General features: G+C 42.2%; 1 protein-coding gene across 1 annotated transcript in view; it reads right to left on the reverse strand.

Moving 5' to 3' along the window:
- Blm (BLM RecQ like helicase) overlaps positions 1-14,731 on the reverse strand; it is an 80,398-nt gene extending 65,667 nt beyond the window's left edge. Inside the window, exon 1 of the mRNA XM_021167779.1 lies at positions 14,655-14,731. The gene's annotated coding sequence lies outside the window, so the exon portion shown is untranslated. The remainder of the gene's footprint in view (positions 1-14,654) is intronic.
- Positions 14,732-19,493: the final 4,762 nt, after the last annotated feature.

Genomic DNA, 19,493 nt, shown 5'->3' on the forward strand with positions numbered 1-19,493 from the left:
GATAGATCTACCTCCTCTTTCTAGGTCAAATGTTTCTTTCATTCTTTTTGTTGTAACAAGACAGCTATTTCAGAATATCAAGAGGTGGGCTGCCAAAATGACTATTCTAAGACACTTGGTGTCAAGTAACAGTCAGATGTCTACTCTAGTTTTCTGCTAAAAGTAGAGGTTTTAGGAAGTTGTTCCTGAAAACACAGCCAAGCTCTGTGAGCCTCTTACCAGGTGGCCTTCCCTGGGACAAAAGTAGTGAGCCTCACACATGAACACTACTCATAAAGCTTATCTGAGACCCTAGAAACAAGGGCTCTCTTGACACCAAACACTAAGTAAACGATTTCTGGACAGAGTCTTTAGATAGGACTCTTATTATATGTTCTTTTAAATGCATATGTATGTATGTGTGTGTGTGTGTGTGTGTGTGAGAGAGAGAGAGNGAACACACACACACACACACACACACAGAGTTTATCTTCTAGAAAAAGTGATGTGAGGGTTAATTATCAACTTGACAGAATCTAGTATCAGTTGGGAAATGAGCCTGTAGACGTGTCTGTGAGAAAACATTGATTACAGCAACTGAAACGGGAAGATACATCTTAACCCTGTGTGGGACATTCCCTGGGCTGGAGACCCAGAGTGAAGAGAGAGCTGGGAAGCTGCACACACTCATCCCTCTGCTTCCTCACTGTGGCTGCCTTGATTTCCCTGAGATGATGGACTGTGCGCCCTTTCTCTCTGAAGGTACTTTTGTCAAGGAATTTCAGCATAGCAACAGCAAAAGAAACTAGGACAAGACTTGCAACATTCTGTAACTTAAAGTAGCAAAACAGCTGTCCAATGTATTCCTGAATTAGTTATGCTTATCAGAGTCTTAGCCCATTTTTTACAAGACTCTTCTCAATTACTGTTTTTTTGTTTTTAAATAGGGTTGTCTCATTAAAAAAAAAATCTACAGTAAAAATGTAGTCAAGTAATTCTCAGCCTTTTACAAATAGGTTATGTTTCAATAATGTGTTACAGGCAAGAGTTACCAAACATGTACAAGGATCCTGGGTTCAGTCCCCCCCTGCCCCCCCACACACACACGAAGAGAAGAGAAGAGAAGAGAAGAGAAGAGAAGAGAAGAGAAGAGAAGGCACAATGGCGTACACCTATAATCTGAACACTCAGGAGACAGAAGATCCAGCAAATAAGGCTGTGTGTGTGTGTGTGTGTGTGTATTTAGTATATTTAAGGCCATATATATGTACATTTTAATATGATCAAAATTCAGTAACTTGTCACCAGCAAATGAGGCCATTTTACATATGGCCTTTACATACATCCTTAAAGTATATCCAGAGTGTCTCAAAACCAATCTCTCATACACATCAAGGGATAACAGTATTTTGACCTGCAAATTATTTGACATTTGGCCAATGGGATTGGTACTGCTTCAAGCTATCACTATCATTATAGAATGTTCTGTGGGGCAGGCAAGATAGGTCAACAGGTAAAAGCACTTGTTGATCCAGCCTGATACCTGGAACTAAACCTTTGAAACCTAAGGCAAGAGGCAGCCAACTTCCAACAGTGCCTCTGTGGCCTTCACATGTGCACCACGCACCAAAAATAAACAAACAAATGAAATGTGTAGTGTTCAAGAGAGCTGCATCATTGCACCATCAAACACAGAAAGGTTTCAATTTGATAACACAGGCAATTATCCATTAATTAACACTGCCTTCTGATTTCTCCTTCCTTTTAGATACCATCAACTACTGTCTACAGTCTGACTTTTAGATTCTTCATCTAAGTGAAATTTTTTGTCGTTGTTATTTTACGGAACATAACATCTTCAAGGTTCATTCAAGTAACATAAGAATTTCCTTCTCCTTTAAAGCTGAGCAATGTATACACACACATACATATACATATATACACACACTATATTTTGCTTATGTTTATCTCTTGATGGACATTTAGATTGCTTCTACTTTTTGGCTACTGTATTAGGATTCTCTAGAGGAACAGAATTTATAAAATGAATCTATATGTATATATAAAGAGGGTTTATGTAATGACTTATGTATATCTGTAACATTTATGTATATACAGTATATATAATAGTTATATATTATACATTATATACATGTACACACATATATGCATACATGTATGTAATGTTTATGTAAGGATATATATCTGTAATGATATGTGTGTGTATAAAAAAAGGGGGTGTATGTAATGGTCTATATGTACATCTAAAAGGGATGTATGTAATGATTTAAAGGCTAATCCAACCATGGCTCTTACCCACCACCAGAAGATCCAAAAAAAACAGTAGTTGTTCAGTCCACAAGGCCGGATGTCTCGGCTAGTCTTCAGTGCACACCAGAATCCTGAAGAAGCAAGCTCTAACTTGTTCCAGTGGGGAATGACCTTGCCAGCAAGATCAAGCAGGTAAAGAGCAGAAGCTTCCTCCTTCTGTGTCCTTTATATATATAGGCTGCTTGCAAAAGGTTTGGCCCAGATTTAAATCTTAACTTCCCACCTCAAAAATCGAGATTAAAAGTGGGTCTTCCCACTGCAAATGATATGGTAATTAAGAAAAAACTTCCTGGGCCAGGCACTGTAGCACACACCTTTAATCACACCACTCAGGAGGCAGAGACTGGTGGATCTCTGTGAGTCTGAGGTCAGCCTGGTCTACAAAGCTGGTTAATCTAGACTAGGCCAAATCCCTTAGGATCTCAGGAAACACTGTTACAGACATGCTCAGAGTTTACTAGTATCCAAGGCGCTCTCCAATCCAATGTGACTAACAACTAAGTTAACTATCACAGGGCTAAAGAGATGGCTCAGCTGGTAAGAGCACTGGCAGCTCTGCAGAGGACTTGACTTTGATTCCTAAGACCCACGTGGTGACTCACAACCATTTATAACACAGGCTCAAGGGATCTGATACTTTGTTTGGCACCAGGCATGTACATGGTGCACATACATAGATTCAAACAAAACAATCATACACAGAAAATAAATAAATTAGGGTTTTAAATAAATTAATTAACCATTACATTTGAAGTCTTGATTTCAGCTGTCTTGGATACATCCCAGAAATGGATTTGCTGGAGCATATGGCAAATCTCTCTTTATCATTTGAGCAACTATCATACTGTCATACTACTGTCTCCTGTCCTCTGGAATGCCAGTTTTACTCTGCTACCAATAATTAACAAGGCTTCCAAATTTTCAGCATCCTTAGCAACCCTTGCTACTTTTTAGCTTTTCCTCTCTCTTCCTCTTCCTCCTCTTGTAATATGATAGCCATTCTAATGAATATGAAGTTATCTCACCTGGTTTTTACTTGCTTTTCTCTAATGATTTACAAAAATGGTCACTTTTTCATGTGTTTACTGACTACTGTGTATTCTCTCTGGGAAAATGTCTATTCAAATCCTTTACTATGCTTTGTTTTGGTACTAGAAGGAAACCTCGGGCCTTTCAAAGAGAGTAACCACTAAGTTAAATCCTCAACCCACCTTGCCCTTTCAAACTGGATCTATCTTCCTTTCTTCCTTCCTTTCTTCCTTCCTTCCTTTCTTTCTTTCTTTCTTTCTTTCTCTCTCTCTCTCTCTCTCTCTCTCTCTCTCGTTTTTGTTTTTTCAAGACAGGGTTTCTCTATGTAGCCCTGGCGTCCTGGAACTCACTCTGTAGAGCAGGCTGGCCTCAAACTCAGAAATCCTCCTGTCTCTGCCTCCCAATTGCTGGGATTAAAGGTGTGTACCACCACTGCCCGGCTCAAACTGGATATTTCTAATTTGCTAAGCTATAGTTCTTTATATATTCTATGTTGACCTCTTAACATATATATGATTTGTGGTACAGCTTGAAGATGATTTTAGTATTAATTTTTTAACTGGATGTGAGAATTATTAGTGAACATGATTTGGTAGGGTATGGTGGTTTGAATATGGATGGCCCAGGAAGCGGCACTATGAGGAGGTGTGGCCTTGTTGGAGGAAGTGTCACTGTGGGCGTGGGCTTTGAGATCCTCCTCCCAGCTGCCTGGAAGCCAGCTTTCTGTTTGCCTTTGGAACAAGATGTTGAACTCTTGTTTCCTCCTACACCATGCCTGCCTGGGCTCTGCCATGCTCCTGCCTAGATGATAACAGACAGAACCTCTGACCCTGTATGCTGTTCTTATAAGAGTTGCTTTGGTCATGGTGTCTGTGCACAGCAGGAAAACCCTAATTAAGACATAGGGTGTGGACTCAACACAGTGGAGGCCCTTAGGAGTACAGGGTCTACCACTTGTCCAGGGGACCACCACTGGTGACATTTTGACCCCAAAGTCACTAAAGATAAGCAATTTCAGTTACCATATCTTCAAATTAATCTGTATTAAACTTGTGAGATGTGGATCTTTTGGCAGCCAGGAAGTTTGAACTTCATACAATCAAATGTGTTCTTAATCAAATGTGCTTATTCTGCACCTTGGTTATAATGGACATGAAAACCTGGTCACTGTGCCCAAGGCCAGTCTGCATACATGTCTGAAGCCTATGTCAGTGACAGAATTAGATCAGATGCATTTATAGCCACACTGTCTCCATGGTCCCTTAGGACAGCACATACAGGCTGCATACTCCATCAATAAGAGGCAGCAGCCTTGAACTTCAAGTTGTCCTCTGACCTCCACATCTTTTCAAAGAAATGACTCTTGGTCTTGTCTATTTCTTAACTGCTTATTTCCTATATTTCATTGGTCTCTGATGTGATCTATTACTTCCTTCCTTCTACCAGTTATAGATTCAGGTGCTGGAACGACAGATGTATGACACCAGACCCGGTTTCATGGGTTTGTTTTTTGTTTGTTCTACGTGAACTTTAGAATCATCGTTTCTAGCACAGAAAGAACATCTTGCAGCTATCTTTACTGAAACTATACTGAGTGTGTGTTAAGTTCTGTAAACCCTATGCTCTCTGGGTGTTAGGTTACTCTATCCTGGGAAAGGTACCTTGCAACTTTAGTAACATTTAGCCCCGAGTTTTAAAGATTTCTTCATTTATGTTTTAAAATTTCTAAACATTTTAACCCTTTTGTTTTTACTATGAGACTATCCCCTTCCTTATATAGTCTTATTTGTTAAACACCTGGTTTGTGTGATAAATGTATACTGTTGTCTTACTAAACTCTTCCTCTGCATGTGCTGCTGTGGAGACAGTCTCAGGCAGTCCAGATTGGCCTCCAACTCACCATGTAGCTAAGAATGACTGCAGCCCGGTGTTTGCTACTTTGTGGGTTCTTCTTTTTCCCACCCTTTCAACCCCCTAATACTAGATAAGAGAAAAAAAGATAGAGAGGACAGGAAGAGATCCCTGAACAAAGTCAGAGGTCAGGAAGGGGGACAACTTTATCATTAGACTACTTCCTGCTGATTGGGGCATCAAGTTACTTGAGGCAAGTTTGAGCTTCACTCTCCTTATATCTAATTTCTTCTTATTGTTTCTTCTTTGTAGATGACCACTTAATAAACTGTAACTAACAACCAACAACCCATCCCACCTCTCAGGGCCCTAACATTTATATACCCTCCAAATGTCTCCAGAATTCCAACCATCACACAACCACAGAAACTATTTGCAGCTGGCCCGACAGTGTAAGGCAAATCAGGCTCAGCTGATGTGGACAATCTGAAGCAGCCCCACCTTCCTACATCTGGGACAAAACCAAAAACATATTCTTATATTTCTGTGTTTTTTAAAGAAACCAAAACTCCAAAATTGTCACTACAGATGACCTTGAATCTAATTCTCAGGCAGTCACTTCTGAGTGCTCAGATTATAGGCATGTACCATTGGGCTGGGCTAATTTATTTTTCGTTTTAGTTATTTAGATTATTTTATGTGTTCTAGACAAATTCCATATCATCTGAAGGTGAGGGCAGTAGTACTTTTTCTATTTTCCAAGCCTTGTGAATAATTTCTCTTACCTGATTTCACTGTCTTAAGTCTTCAATAAAATATTAAATAACTAGAGTTGGTGGGGGACTGAGGCAGGTAGAGCAGGAACTCAAGGCAAGCCTCAGCTATATAAAGAATTCAGGGTCAACCTGGGTGTATGAGATCTTGTCTCACAAAAACTAAAAGAGGCAGGCGGATTTCTGAGTTCAAGGCCAGCCTGGTCTACAAAGTGAGCTCCAGGACAGCCAGGACTATACAGAGAAACCCTGTCTCAAAAAAAAAAAAAAAAAAAAACTAAAAGTGCTGGGCACTGTGGCCAATGCCTTGGCATCTGAATGAGGGCTGCTGCTCAGTTTAAGGTCCACTTTGGCTACAGTGAGTTCTAGGCAGTCTGAATCATCGCATAAGACCCTGTCTTTAAAAAAAATTAAAAAAAAAAAAAAAAAGGGAAAGAAAGAAGAGAGGGAAGAAGAACAAAGAGTGTTCTGAGCATTTGTAACAATAAAGCACTCCAGTTTCATACAGACAACCCCAAAGTACAGATCAGCTTCTCCTGCTCAACACCTTCATCCCAACAGTGAACACTGCAAGCCAGTGCAACCGTAAACACACAGGCTAATTCTCATTCATAGGTGTAGGTGTGAAGGAAGTTTAGCTACATATAAAATCAGATCTGCTGTTTTAGGACTGCAAGGCTAGTTCACCATCAGACAATCAACTAAGATAACTCACCACACTAGATTATAGCAAACCAAACCAAACCAACAAACACTATGGTCACTTCCTCAAGATCCACAGAATAAACATATAAAAACCCATCCACAATGAATGGTCAAAAAACAATGAATGGAAGGAAATCCCTGTCCTGACAGAAGGGATGTACATTAAAACAAACAGGTCTACAGTGCGCTTAGAAAGGTTTGTTCTCAGTACACCAGTTGCGGCCCCACTCCCACGCTCCGCTTTCAGAGGACATGCATTACAACTTGAGCCAAATGGAGAAGCAGACAAATGGAAGTTACCCGGGGAGAGAGAAGCAAAGCCATCGGCATCTGCAAATTGTATGGTTGTGTGTGCAGCACCTAAAACAATCTTCAGGTTAAACTGTGAAAACGCTTAACCCAGAATAATGCCCCATACTCTACTTACCCACAGAGGTCTCCACCTTAATCTTTTCAAGCTGTGACTGTCTGGCCCTGTGGTAATGGAGAACTACTGCTGGTGGATCATCCTAAAACAGAAGAACCACTGGCTGGTAGCAACTCACCTTTAACCTCAGTACTCAGGAGTGGAGGCAGGTGAATCTGAGTTTGAGACCAGCCTGCTCTACAGAGTGAGTTCTAGCACAGCCAGGGTTACACAGAGAAACTCTTGTCTCAAAAACAAAAACAAAACAGAAATAAAAACAAACAACAACAACAACAAAAAAAAACCCAGAATGACTAAAACAACATTTATGTTAGTGAATTTTTGTTCTGGTTTTGGTTAGTGGTTTTATAAACTCACAAGTTTCTTTTTGTTGTTTTAACTTGTTTCTTAAAAAAAAAATTTGCTTGTTTTATGTGTATGAGTGTTTGCTCACATGCACATGTGTGCACCACGTGAAGGATGCCCATGGAGGTCAGAAGAGGACATCAGAGCCCCGGGGAACTGGAGTGATCGGTGTCGGAAGCTGTGGGGTCTCACTACATAGCCAGGCTGGTCTAGAACTCTTCTTGTCAACCAGGCTGATGGCAAACTCACTGACACTTTCCTGCCCCTGAGTCCCAGGAAGTAGGACTAAAGGTGTGCCCGACCACATCTGGCCCCAAAATCATTTCCAAACTCAAGACTTAATTTTGAAATCTTATTTTAAGAAGTTTGCCAGTCAGCCAGGGTTACACAGAGAAACCTGTCTCGAAAAAACAAACAAAGAAGTTTGCCAAACATATCTGAAGTATTAAAATGCTTTTTAAATAGGGTCTTTAGGGTGAAAATTTAAGGTGAGAAGAAAAAGCAAAACAAAACAAAACTACAGAAAGACTTTCCTGGTCTGTGCAAGTGGGGCCAATGTAACCACAAGTGTCTTTTTAAGTGGGAGAGAAAAATCTGGTGGCAGACCAGAGAGTTAACACCTTAAGGATTCCACCCAAGATTGTTGGCTTTGATAATGAAAGAAATCTCAAGCCAGGGATATGGTCATCTGTAAGCAGCTGACAAGGGCAATGAGCATGTTTTCCCTAGAGCTGGTACAAACAAACACAGCTCTAAAAAGCCCTTAGTCCTTATTCCAGGTAAGCCCATCCAGACTTCTGAAGTACTGAACTGTAAGACAAAGCTGTCATTTAAGCAACCAAGTTGTAGTAATTTGGTACAGCAGTTTTATGAAGGACTGCTAGAAAAGACATCAGCACAAAACATCCTTTTTATGTGTCACTGATGGACAACTAGAAAATAAAGAACAAAAAAACTGATTTTAGTGGTATCAACATTTAAGTACCCTCCAAAAATATCTGGCCAAACTATGGCCACATATACTCAAGAAACTAATTAAGTAATTTTTACAAAATTAAATAATGGACAAATGAGCCACATTTGTGATAGGGAAGAAATAATCTCAAGACGCCAAGATCCCAAACTGATCTATGACAATAAAATTCCAATCAAAATTCTGTTTTCTTTTTCTGGGAGAACTTAATAGTGGATCTGTGGGCACACTGGGCTGCATCAATGTGGGATGTGTAGGGGGTAGAGGACAATCCCCAGTCACTGGCACCTGGCCTTTCCACCTTGCTTGAGACAGGTTTTCTCCACCACAGTGTTGGCTAGTTGGCTTACAAGCTTCTAGAGACTCTCCTGTTTCCACCTCCCACTTCTCAGGATTGCACTGGGAAGTGGGACACTTGCACCACTGCATCTGGTTTTGTGGGTCTGGGAACCCAAACTCAGGCTGTCAGGCTTGAGGAATGACAAGCACTTGTATCAACACCCTGGATGTAAAATTATAATAGATATAAAATAGCAAAAACAGCCAACATAGTCGTGAAAAACAATAGTAGGTGAGATTTGCTCTGCAAGATACAGAAAGACATAAAAACATTAGCTACACAATAAAACTCTGGCTCAAACAAGCATAAACCCATCCATGATCTATAATGTTGAACACTAGGTGAGAACAGTTATTTTGATTCCTGGTGTTAGACCTGAAGCTTCCTCAGGCAGAAGGTATTTATACCGACACTGGGGGTGTAGCTCTGCTGGTAGAATGCTTGCCCAGCATGCACAAAGTCCTGTGTTCAACCACTATTGAATGGAGTGCACACCTACAACCTCAGGACTTGGAAAGTAAGGCAGGAAGATAAAAAGTTCAGTTATTCTTGACTATCTGGCAAATTTGAGGAAAGCCTAGGACATAGAATACCTTATTTGCAGTACATGTGCGAGTACACACACACACTAATTAAAATTTTAAAATTTGTAAAACTCATCTAAATCAAAGAAAAAAAACAAAGACCTAAGTATGAAAGACAAATAATAAAGTCTCTAGGATATAATTACAAAAATAACTTTAAAACCTTCAAGAGATTTCTTAAACAAAATTAACAATGGCACCTTCCAAGCTGGGCATAGTGGCACGTTCCTGTAACCCCAGCACTTAGGAGGCTAAGGCAGGAAGATTGCTGGCACATAATGAGTGAAAAGCCAGCCTGGGCTATAGAGTAAGACCTTCTATCAAAAAACAAAGAGATGGGGGTAATTTTCTCTGTTTGTTTGTTTTTTCCCCCTTGACCGTTGCACCCTCACAGTGAAATGCAAACAACAATGAAGGAGTTGGGCACAGTGGTGCATGCCCATACCTCCTGTTTTTGCAAGAGTGAGTCAAGGCTGCCTCTGGCTACATGAGACCCCCACCTCCAAAAAAATTTTAAAAATATGTATATATATAATATACACATATGTGTATATAAATTAGCAAGGATGTGAAGCAGCAAGAGATCAGTACAGTGATGGAAGAGTAGCCACTTAACATTAGCATTCTACAGTAAAATAAAGTATGTATACTCTTGACTTCAACCACTTGTACATCAGTACACTCTTGCTACCAAGGAGAGAGACTGGTGAAGAGTGACTTAGTCACCAGTGACAATGATCTACTAAACCACACGTAAGCAATGAAGCCTGCACAAACCCTGAAAAGGACAGGCTTGAAGAATTCCCGTGTTGGGGTATGGAGGCTCCACCTCTTCCCACATCCCTTGCACTGTTAGTTCTCCCACTTTCCTGAAATGTACCCTTTTAAAAACAAACTAGAACCTAGAAAGCAGATGTCTGGTTTTCCTTGAGGTCTATGAGTTACCTTAGCAAATTACTGAACTACTCAAAAATCAAAACAAAAGAAAACCCTATCATGCAAGTCTGGTTTGCAGCCGGGTTTGATAGTTGCGAGGAACATCGGAGTTCCCTGTTTGTGGTTAGAGTCTGAAGCAGAGGAAAGGAAGATGTGGGGCCAGGCATGGTGGTGCATGCCTGTAATCCCAGTACTCCAGAAGCTGAGGCAGTAGGATCACTGAGAATATGAGGGCAGCCTGACCTAATAGTAAGGCAGAAATGAAGTGTGATATGGGCGTGGGGAGGCAAGAAATGAGAGCTCCTGTACTGTACAGTGGTACATACACAAAGCGGCACATTAGCCTTTAAAAGGACAGCAGTCCTACAGCAAGCAACACAGGCGAACCCTGAAGACATTCTGCTAAGTAAAATAGCCACTTACTGAAGGACAGTACTACATAAGCCCAGTCACAGTGCGGTACAGCTGCCATATGTAAGGAAATGAGCAGATCCGATCTGATTAGCTTTCTGGGTGGAGGATGAGAATGTCTGAGATCTGCAGTGCAGCACTCCCCCTAGACTATAGTATTCACCAGAGAACTTGGAGAGCATGCAGAGATCAAGACCAGCCTGGGCTATGCAGTGAGATCCTGTCTCAAAGCAAATAGACCACCAGTCCATTCAGAGAGAAGAAAGATATCAGGAGTGCTTAGGTATGGTCACATAACACAATATTTTAATTTATTATAGAATTTATTTTTAAGGTATGAAAATCAAAGCTAAAGAGATAACACGGTGGCTAAGAGCACTTTCTATTCTTCCAGTGGACACAGGTTTGATCCCCAGCACCAACATTACAGCTCACTACCATTTGTAACACTAGGTCCAGGGAATCTGGCGCCCTGTTCTGACCCCCAAAGACACAAGGCGCACTCTAGGTACACAGACATACATGCTAACAAATTACCCATAAGTGTAAAATACATTGTTTAGAAAATTACATAAAGGGGAGTAGAGAGATGGTTCAGAGGTAAAGAGAACTTATTGACCTTGGCAGAGGACCTAGGTTTGAGTCCCAGCCCCAACAAGGTGGTTCACAACCATTTAGAACTCCAGTCTCGGGTGATTCAATACCCTTTTCTGACCTCTGTGGGCACCACGCATGAATGTGGTGCACATACACACACGCAGGTAAAACATGCATGAAATATGATGAATAAATGCAATAAACTATGAGATGCAGTTAAAATTTGTCATTTATATAACTATTTGTGAATAGTGTAATTTTTAAGGCATATCTGAGAGAGAGGGGGAGAGAGAGAGAGAGAGAGAGAGAGAACATGCATGTGCATACATTTGAGTTACTGAGGCCAGAAGTCAACATTAGGATTCCTCTCATTGAACCTGGAGTTTACCAATTTGGCTAGACCGGCTGGCCAGCAGGCTCCAGGCTCCTCTCTAATGAGATTACAGGTTTGTGCCACTGACCTGGCTTTTCTTTTGGGTTCTGAAACTTTGGTCTTCATGCCTGTGAAGTAGAGTACTTTACAACTGAACCATCTCTCTAGCCCAAATGAATCTTAGAAACATTATCAACCACTAGGTTGTAACTCAGTAGTGGTAAAACACTCGCCTGGCATGCACCAGACTGTAGGTTCAAATCCCAGGACCACAAAAAGCAAAAAAGAAAAAAGAAAAAGAAAATCAACAAAACATACAAAGAGCTGGTGTGGTAACATAAAACTATAATCCCAGCACTCAGGAGGCTGAAGCAGGGATAGCCAGGTCACAGCCAGCCTGAGCTATATAATAAAATCTTGTCTCAAAAAACAAGAGCTGGGGCTGGTGAGATGGCTCAGTGGGTAAGAGCACCCGACTGCTCTTCCAGAGGTCCAGAGTTCAAATCCCAGCAACCACATGGTGGCTCACAACCATCTGTAACGAGATCTGGCGCCCTCTTCTGGAGTGTCTGAGGACAGCTACAGTGTACTTAAATATAATAAATAAATAAATCTTTAAAAAAAAAAAAAAAAACAAGAGCTGATGGTATAGTTCACAGTTAGAATGCTTGTATGCTACACAGAATACTAAACTAAAAAATGTGAACCACTCAAGTATGAGTACATTGTAAACAATTACCTAAGAAAAATCTATATAGCTTATTTTATAACTAAAATGTGTTAAGAACTTGTGAAAAAAACAAAAACAGGACCATTTGGTTGGCTTAGGCAGTGAGAGTGCTGGCCAAGCCTGAGAACCTGAGTCGAATCCCCTGGCCCCACGCGATGGACGATGGCAGAGAACTGCAAGTTGTCCTCTGATCCCATCAAGCTCACACACAAATAAAAAATACTGTTAAAGTTTTGTTATGAGTCAGGAGTAGTGGTGCACACCTTTAATCTCAGCACTCGGGAAGCAGAGGCAGGCAAATCTCTGAGTTCAAGGCCAGCCTGGTATACTGAGTAAATTCCAGGACAGCCGGAGCTACACAGAGAAACCCTGACTCAAAACCACCCCCAAAATAATATTAGTAATAATAACAAAAATAATAATAATAGCCAGAGTGACAGAAAGACATTATAAATGTAATGAGCATTTTAATGTTTGTTTTGAGTTTTGGAGACAGGGTCTCTCATATAGTCTAGACTGGTCTCAAATTCACTATGCACCTGAGGAAAACTTTCAACTTCTGATCCTTCTGTCTCCACCTTCTATGTGTATGTATTATAGGCTTGCTCTGGGAGGTAGCTTGCTTTTGGGATAGTCTTTATAAGGCTGCTCTTAACTTTCCATTCTCCTGTCTCATTCAAAGTGCCAATTGGGGTCATAGGTGTGAACCACCAAAATTTCTAGTGGCAACTGCTCTTATTCTACAGGAAAGCAAGATACTCAGAGACTTTTAGGCACTAGATTATACAGATAATTTTTCAATTACTTTGAACCTGGTAAGACAGAAAAGGCCTGGGAAGATGGCTCAGTCAGTAAAGTGCTTGTAGTATGAACATAGGGACCTAATTTCAGATCTCACTTAGAAAGTCAGGAGTGCTAATGTGCATCCCTAATGCCAGCCCTGGGAGGCTTGCTAGTTTAATCACTAAGTTCCAGGTTCAGTGAGACTGCCCCAAACACTAAGATGGAAGACAACGGCAGAAGGTACCTCTGGTCTTCTTGCACATTCACACACACACACACACACGCACGCACAAACATGGATAAGAACATACTCCTATCCCATTCCTGACAAAAGGTAAAAATATAGAAAATGGAGCGTGTCCCTCAACCAAGTTTAAGATGCTACATTCTGTCCAGCAGTGGCAGCCATTGCCTTTAATTCCAGCACTCAGGAGGAAAAGGAAGTGGAATCTGGGTTCGAGGCCAACCTGGTCTACAGTGTAGGGCTACACAGAGAAATCTGTGTGAGTCTCTTTTCCAGAAGTACATATTTCACAATATATACATTTTAAATAACAGGGATGGTGACATGGGTCTGTAACTCGAGCACTTGAGAGGTTGAGGCTGAAAAGATCATGGAGTCCAAAGTCACCCTCAGCTCTACAAGTTTGAGGCCAGCCTGGACTACAAGATCCAAAACAAACAAACTGGTACTAAATCCCTATCTTGGGAACCTAAAAATCCCATTTCATCCAAGCAAATTTAAAGTGACATCCAAACAGATTAGCAGTCAGGCTAACAAAATGTTGACTCAAGTCGGTGTGAGGTCAACTCAGCACTGGATGGCTGAGACAAGATCCTTCCAAGCTCAATTAAATGTATTGCTCCCCATGCGTCTGCCGCTCTCCTCCTCCTCCATCTTGTCATCTCTCAATCAGTCTTTCTCACCCCTGCCCCTTGCTGAGGTAGAGGAGCTGTGTGTTTAAAGGCGACACCGGGAGATGGCAGGTTCATCTCAGTCACCCGGTAACCTATGTCAGTTAAGAGGGACAGGGAGGAAGCCTGGGGCAGTGAGATAGGCTTCAGAGCTGGGCAGGTCCTATTCAAACCTCATCTGGCATCCAAGCCCGCGTGCCCTTTCGACAAACGAGGTCTGAGCTCCGACTTCTCCAACTAAAAACAGGGCACCTCCACCTCTTCTAGCGTCTCGAAAGCATGCATTGCTACGAGGGGTCGTTGCAGCACCACACAAACTACGGGAAGCAGATGAGCTAATTTCTCGCGTTTGACAGACAATAATCAAGGCCTTAAGGAATGTGTGGACAGTGAGACTCGAGCCTCGGCCGCCTGACATGGCCTTTTCAGGGTCACCGGGTCTCTACTCCGGTCTGGGCTTCTCGCCACAAGCGAGGCTCGGAGGACCTGGGGCGGATGACTGGTGAAATGGCCAAGGCCTCGGGCTCTGTTAGTCGGCGGAGCCACCGCAACCCAGCGCGCGCCGAACTCACCTCACTCAGGCTTACGTCGCGCCGGGCGGAACCACCATCCAAACTCCGCGCGCCGACGCGGCCCTCCTGCGTCCCGCGCCGCACGCTCCGCGCCGCAAGAAGGATGATTCTGGTTGGGTAAGCCCTGAAGGATCTAACCAATACCGTGGCCTGTGGCTTCTGGCCACGCCCCTAGAGCTGCTGGGGGAGGTATCACCCGAGCACTTACTACCAAAGCCCAATCAGAATGCAGCTGACGGGTCAGGTGATTATGGCAAACTACCTGGCTTCCGGGGTAGTAAGGCTTTGTTTTGTTTTTTTGTTTTCCTAGTATAAGGAAAGGTGCCTGAAGCCCAGTCTGTGGCATGGTAGAAATTTTGTGATGTTTGAAGACAGCCGAAGCTTGCTAATTCCGGTAAATCAGGCGAAGCGTCTGTGGGCCTCTTCTTTTAGATCTGACCCTCTATTCTTGTGAAACTTCGGCGGTTCTTCCACTGCTGTCATTAATCGGTTGCAAGCTCAGATACTTCAGCAGGCATGCAGATGCCTGAGGGTGAAGCTTCAGTTCTAGTGGGTAGCTGCCACCATGAATGCAGCCCTGTGATGCCTGATCTTCTATTTTTGTAACTTTTAGTGACCTTACATAGCCCAGGTTGGCCTCAAACCTCCACCAAATTGTGTAGCTGACCCTACTTACACTTCCCAAATACTAGGATTACAGTTCCACCAAAGTGGGCTCTTGTTAATTTTTTTCTCTTCCAACCCTGTCATCTGTCCTTACCCTCTTTTTATTTATTTTTATTTTTATTTTTTTCTTCTTTTTTTTCCCCTCTTTTTATTTTATTTATTTATTTATTTATTTATTTATTTTGGTTTTTCGAGACAGGGTTTCTCTGTGTAGCCGTAGGCTGTCCTGGAACTCACTCTGTAGACCAGGCTGGCCTCCAACTCAGAAATCCACCTGCCTCTGCCTCCCAAGTGCTGGGATCAAAGGCGTGTGCCACCACTGCCCAGCCCTTTCCCTCTTTTAAGAAGGAGTAAATTCAAACTGTTACAACAATATGGAAAATAGTACAAAGGATTTGAAAGATACTAAAAGTTACCTCATGACCCAGAAACATCTCCTCTGACATATACCCAAAGAAAATTAATAAATAACTTCCTAAAGCTATCAGCTTTCCCTTGTTCATTGCTGCATGATCCACAGTAGCCAAGATATGAAAATAAGCTGTCAGGAGAAAGAGGGGAAATGCACATCAGAATAATAATTAGCCTGGTAAAAAGAACCAGATCTTTCCATTTAGGGATAGTATGCTAAGTGAAACAAGCCAGACACAGTAAATTATTATTGCATGATCTTATATATGGGATCTTTATAAAATTTAAATATTCATATCTAGAGAAAACTGGTGGAGAGTTGTGGGTTAGAGGACACATACAGTGAAAATACCCAGAGATCCAAAATACAATATGCAAGTTCTATATATTGCATTTGTGCTAAACTATTATGAGTTACAAAAACCAAGGAAGGATAGCTGCAGATAATGACTAGACTCATGTGTTTCATTATTGTAAATTTCTTACTATCTATATGTGTCTGCATCTTTAGGCATCCTACTGACAAACTGATACAATGTTTTAAAAGCTGCATCTATGTAGCCCTAGCTATCCTGTTACTTAATTATGTAGACAAAGCTGGACTCAAACTTAGAGACATCTGCCTGCCTCTGCTTTCTGAGTGCTGGGAAGTGCAGGCATGCCTCGAAATTCCTTCCTTCCTTCCTTCCTTCCTTCCTTCCTTTTTCTTCTCTTTTTCCCTTTTCTTTTTCCTTCCTTCCTTTCCTCCTCATTTCTTCTTTCTCTCTTTTGTTTGTTCTTTCTTTCTGAGACAGGGTTTCTTTGTGTAGTCTTGGCTGTCCTGAAACTCACTCTGTAGATCAGCCTTGCTTTGAACTCTGAGATCCGCTTACCTCTGCCTCCCAAGTGCTGGCATTAATGGTGGTTAACACAACTACCCAGCTATGCATTGAAATTTTAATGCCCTTGCCTTCCGAGGAACATGCCTACAGCACTAGACCCCAATAATTAAGCAGTTTTTTTTTTTTTGGGTTTTTTTTTTTTTTCGAGACAGGGTTTCTCTGTATAGCTCTGGCTGTCCTGGAACTCACTTTGTAGACCAGGCTGGCCTCGAACTCAGAAATCCACCTGCCTCTGCCTCCCGAGTGCTGGGATTAAAGGCGTGCGCCACCACGCCCGGCTATTAAGCAGTTTTTAAATAGCAAATGGAAAAGCATGCAGAATAGAGGTAAGGAGAAGATATGAACAATCTACCAAAAAGATTAGAACCAACAACACTGGGACTCAAGTGGTCGCACCCATGCAGTAAGTGTGATGCTCACAACTTCCTGAAGGAACACTTAGCTAAATGTGCCTGCATGTCGCATTCTCCTTTTTCGTTTATCTTCACTTCTCTGTCCCTAGTCAAGTCATTGTGCTAGATGGGCCCTGAAGAACAACAATACATCTGGGCTCAGTCTGTCGAGAGGGTCAATACATAAGTTAATATTCACAGTAGCAATACAAGTTAGCTGTGGTGGTGCATGCTTATAATTGAAACACTCGGGAGGGAGATGCAGGAAGATCTCCAATTTGAGGTCAGTCTGAAATACATAGCCAGACCCTGTCCCAAACCAAATCAGTACCAATCAATGTCATGAACATGCTAGCTCAAGTTATGCTATCACAACGGGGATGCAAATGCAGATGTGGAGGACCAGAAAAGACTGCAGAGAAAGTGCCCTGATCTGAGGGTAACTGAAAGACCAACACGCTTCCATGTAAGGCTTAAAAGTCATCTCATAGTAAAAACAAACTAGGTTCACTTCTGTTTATGATTCAGCCTCTGTTTCTCAAGGATTTGCCTATGTCCCATCTATAAGTACAAATGGTTCTGTACCGCCTGTTCTAGGAATGGCAATCACATCTTCGTTTCAGGAGGTCATTATAACTAGTTAGCTATGTGTATGTTCTGCTCCTGTAACCCTGAGTATTTTGCCCACCAAACCCCTCATTTGGAAACTCCCTACCCATGAGCTATAAAAGCCTGTCTTCCTCATATCCTGGGCTGCTCTCTAAAATTCCAACTTAGGGTGGAACAGCCTGCTGACCAGTCCCGGATGCACCTCTGAAATAAATGATGCTGCAGTTAGATGGTTGTAGGTTGGGTCTTTCTCCTCACACTTTTCAGACTTAACAGTAAGGCCAGGAAATCGGGAAGGGTTACAGCTCAGTGGTAGAGCAGGAGCTTAGCTTAGCACAGAGAAGGCTCTGGATTCCACCTTCAGCACAGCCTTCCTCAAAGCTCAGCAAGATAGAAAGACTACAAGGCAGCTTTGATGAAATGCAAGAAGATGGAGCTACAGAGCCAGACTCTGTCTCTACACAAAATGGTAGCAATCGATAAGATACAATTTGCTAAACGCATGAAACTCAAGAACGAAGACCAAAGTGTGGACACTTTGCCCCTTCTTAGAATTGGGAACAAAACACCCATGGAAGGAGTTACAGAGACAAAATTTGGAGCTGTGACGAAAGGATGGACCATCTTAGTGATTGCCATATCCAGGGATCCATCCCATAATCAGCTTCCAAACGCTGACACCATTGCATACACTAGCAAGATTTTGCTGAAAGGACCCAGATATAGCTGTCTCTTGTGAGACTATGCCAGGGCCTAGCAAACACAGAAGTGGATGCTCACAGTCAACTATTGAATGGATCACAGGGCCCCCAATGGAGGAGCTAGAGAAAGCACCCAAGGAACTAAAGGGAACTACAACCCTATAGGTGAAACGACAATATGAACTAGCCAGTACCCTGGAGCTCTTGTCTCTAGCTGCATATGTATCAAAAGATGGCCTAGTCGGCCATCACTGGAAAGAGAGGCCCATTGGACTTGCAAACTTTATATGCCCCAGTACAGAGGAACACCAGGGCCAAAAAGGGGGAGTGGGTGGGTAGGGGAGTAGGGGGGTGGGTATGGGGGACTTTTGGGATAGCATTGGAAATGTAAATGAGGAAAATACCTAATTAAAAAAAAAAACAAAAAAATGGTAGCAATCGAAGCTACAAACATGCTAACTCAGGTCATGGTATCAGCAGACCCTCCACATCTGCATATGCAGGATCACATCTGGGGGGACTTTGTGAGAGTAAGAGTGGGTGATGAGAGGTTTGCCTGGCAACAGCATGTGTCTCAGAGAGAGAGAAAGAGGGGGGCAGGGTTCTACATCCACATAGTCCGTGGTTTGAACTTTTTTTTTTTCATTTTTTTTGTCTATGTAGTCCTGGCTGGCCTCGAACCCACAGAGATATGCCTGCCTTTGTCTTGTAGGTGCTGGAAGTGAAGGCATACACTACCAAAACCAGACTGAATTTTCTTTTTAATGTTGTTTTGTTGTGTTGTTTTTTAAGCAGTACTTACAGCTGGAAATGGCTGGTCATACTTGTACTCCCAGAACTCTGAGGTAGAATTGCCATGAGTATGAGACCAGCTTGGACTACAGAGTGGAGGCCATGTCTCAAAACAAATCGAGGACAGAAAAGCCTCTAACCATCCATCCATCTTGTGTTAGGTGTTGCAATTTAGAGATGATTTCAATTTTACTGTGGGGCTGGGAGTGTAGTTCAAAGGTAGAATATTTGCCCTGAGTGCTCAAAAATCCCCTATATTGGGGATGGGCACACCCATATTGTATATTCTAACAAGAGGAAATGTTGTGGGGTATCCACTAGAGAAGGATGCTCAGTCATAGGCTTATGCCAATAGACGGTCTTTATTAGCCAGTCGGCAGCCACACT

This window comes from Mus caroli, chromosome 7, assembly GCF_900094665.2.
Source record: "Mus caroli chromosome 7, CAROLI_EIJ_v1.1, whole genome shotgun sequence".
Classification (NCBI taxonomy): domain Eukaryota; kingdom Metazoa; phylum Chordata; class Mammalia; order Rodentia; family Muridae; genus Mus; species Mus caroli.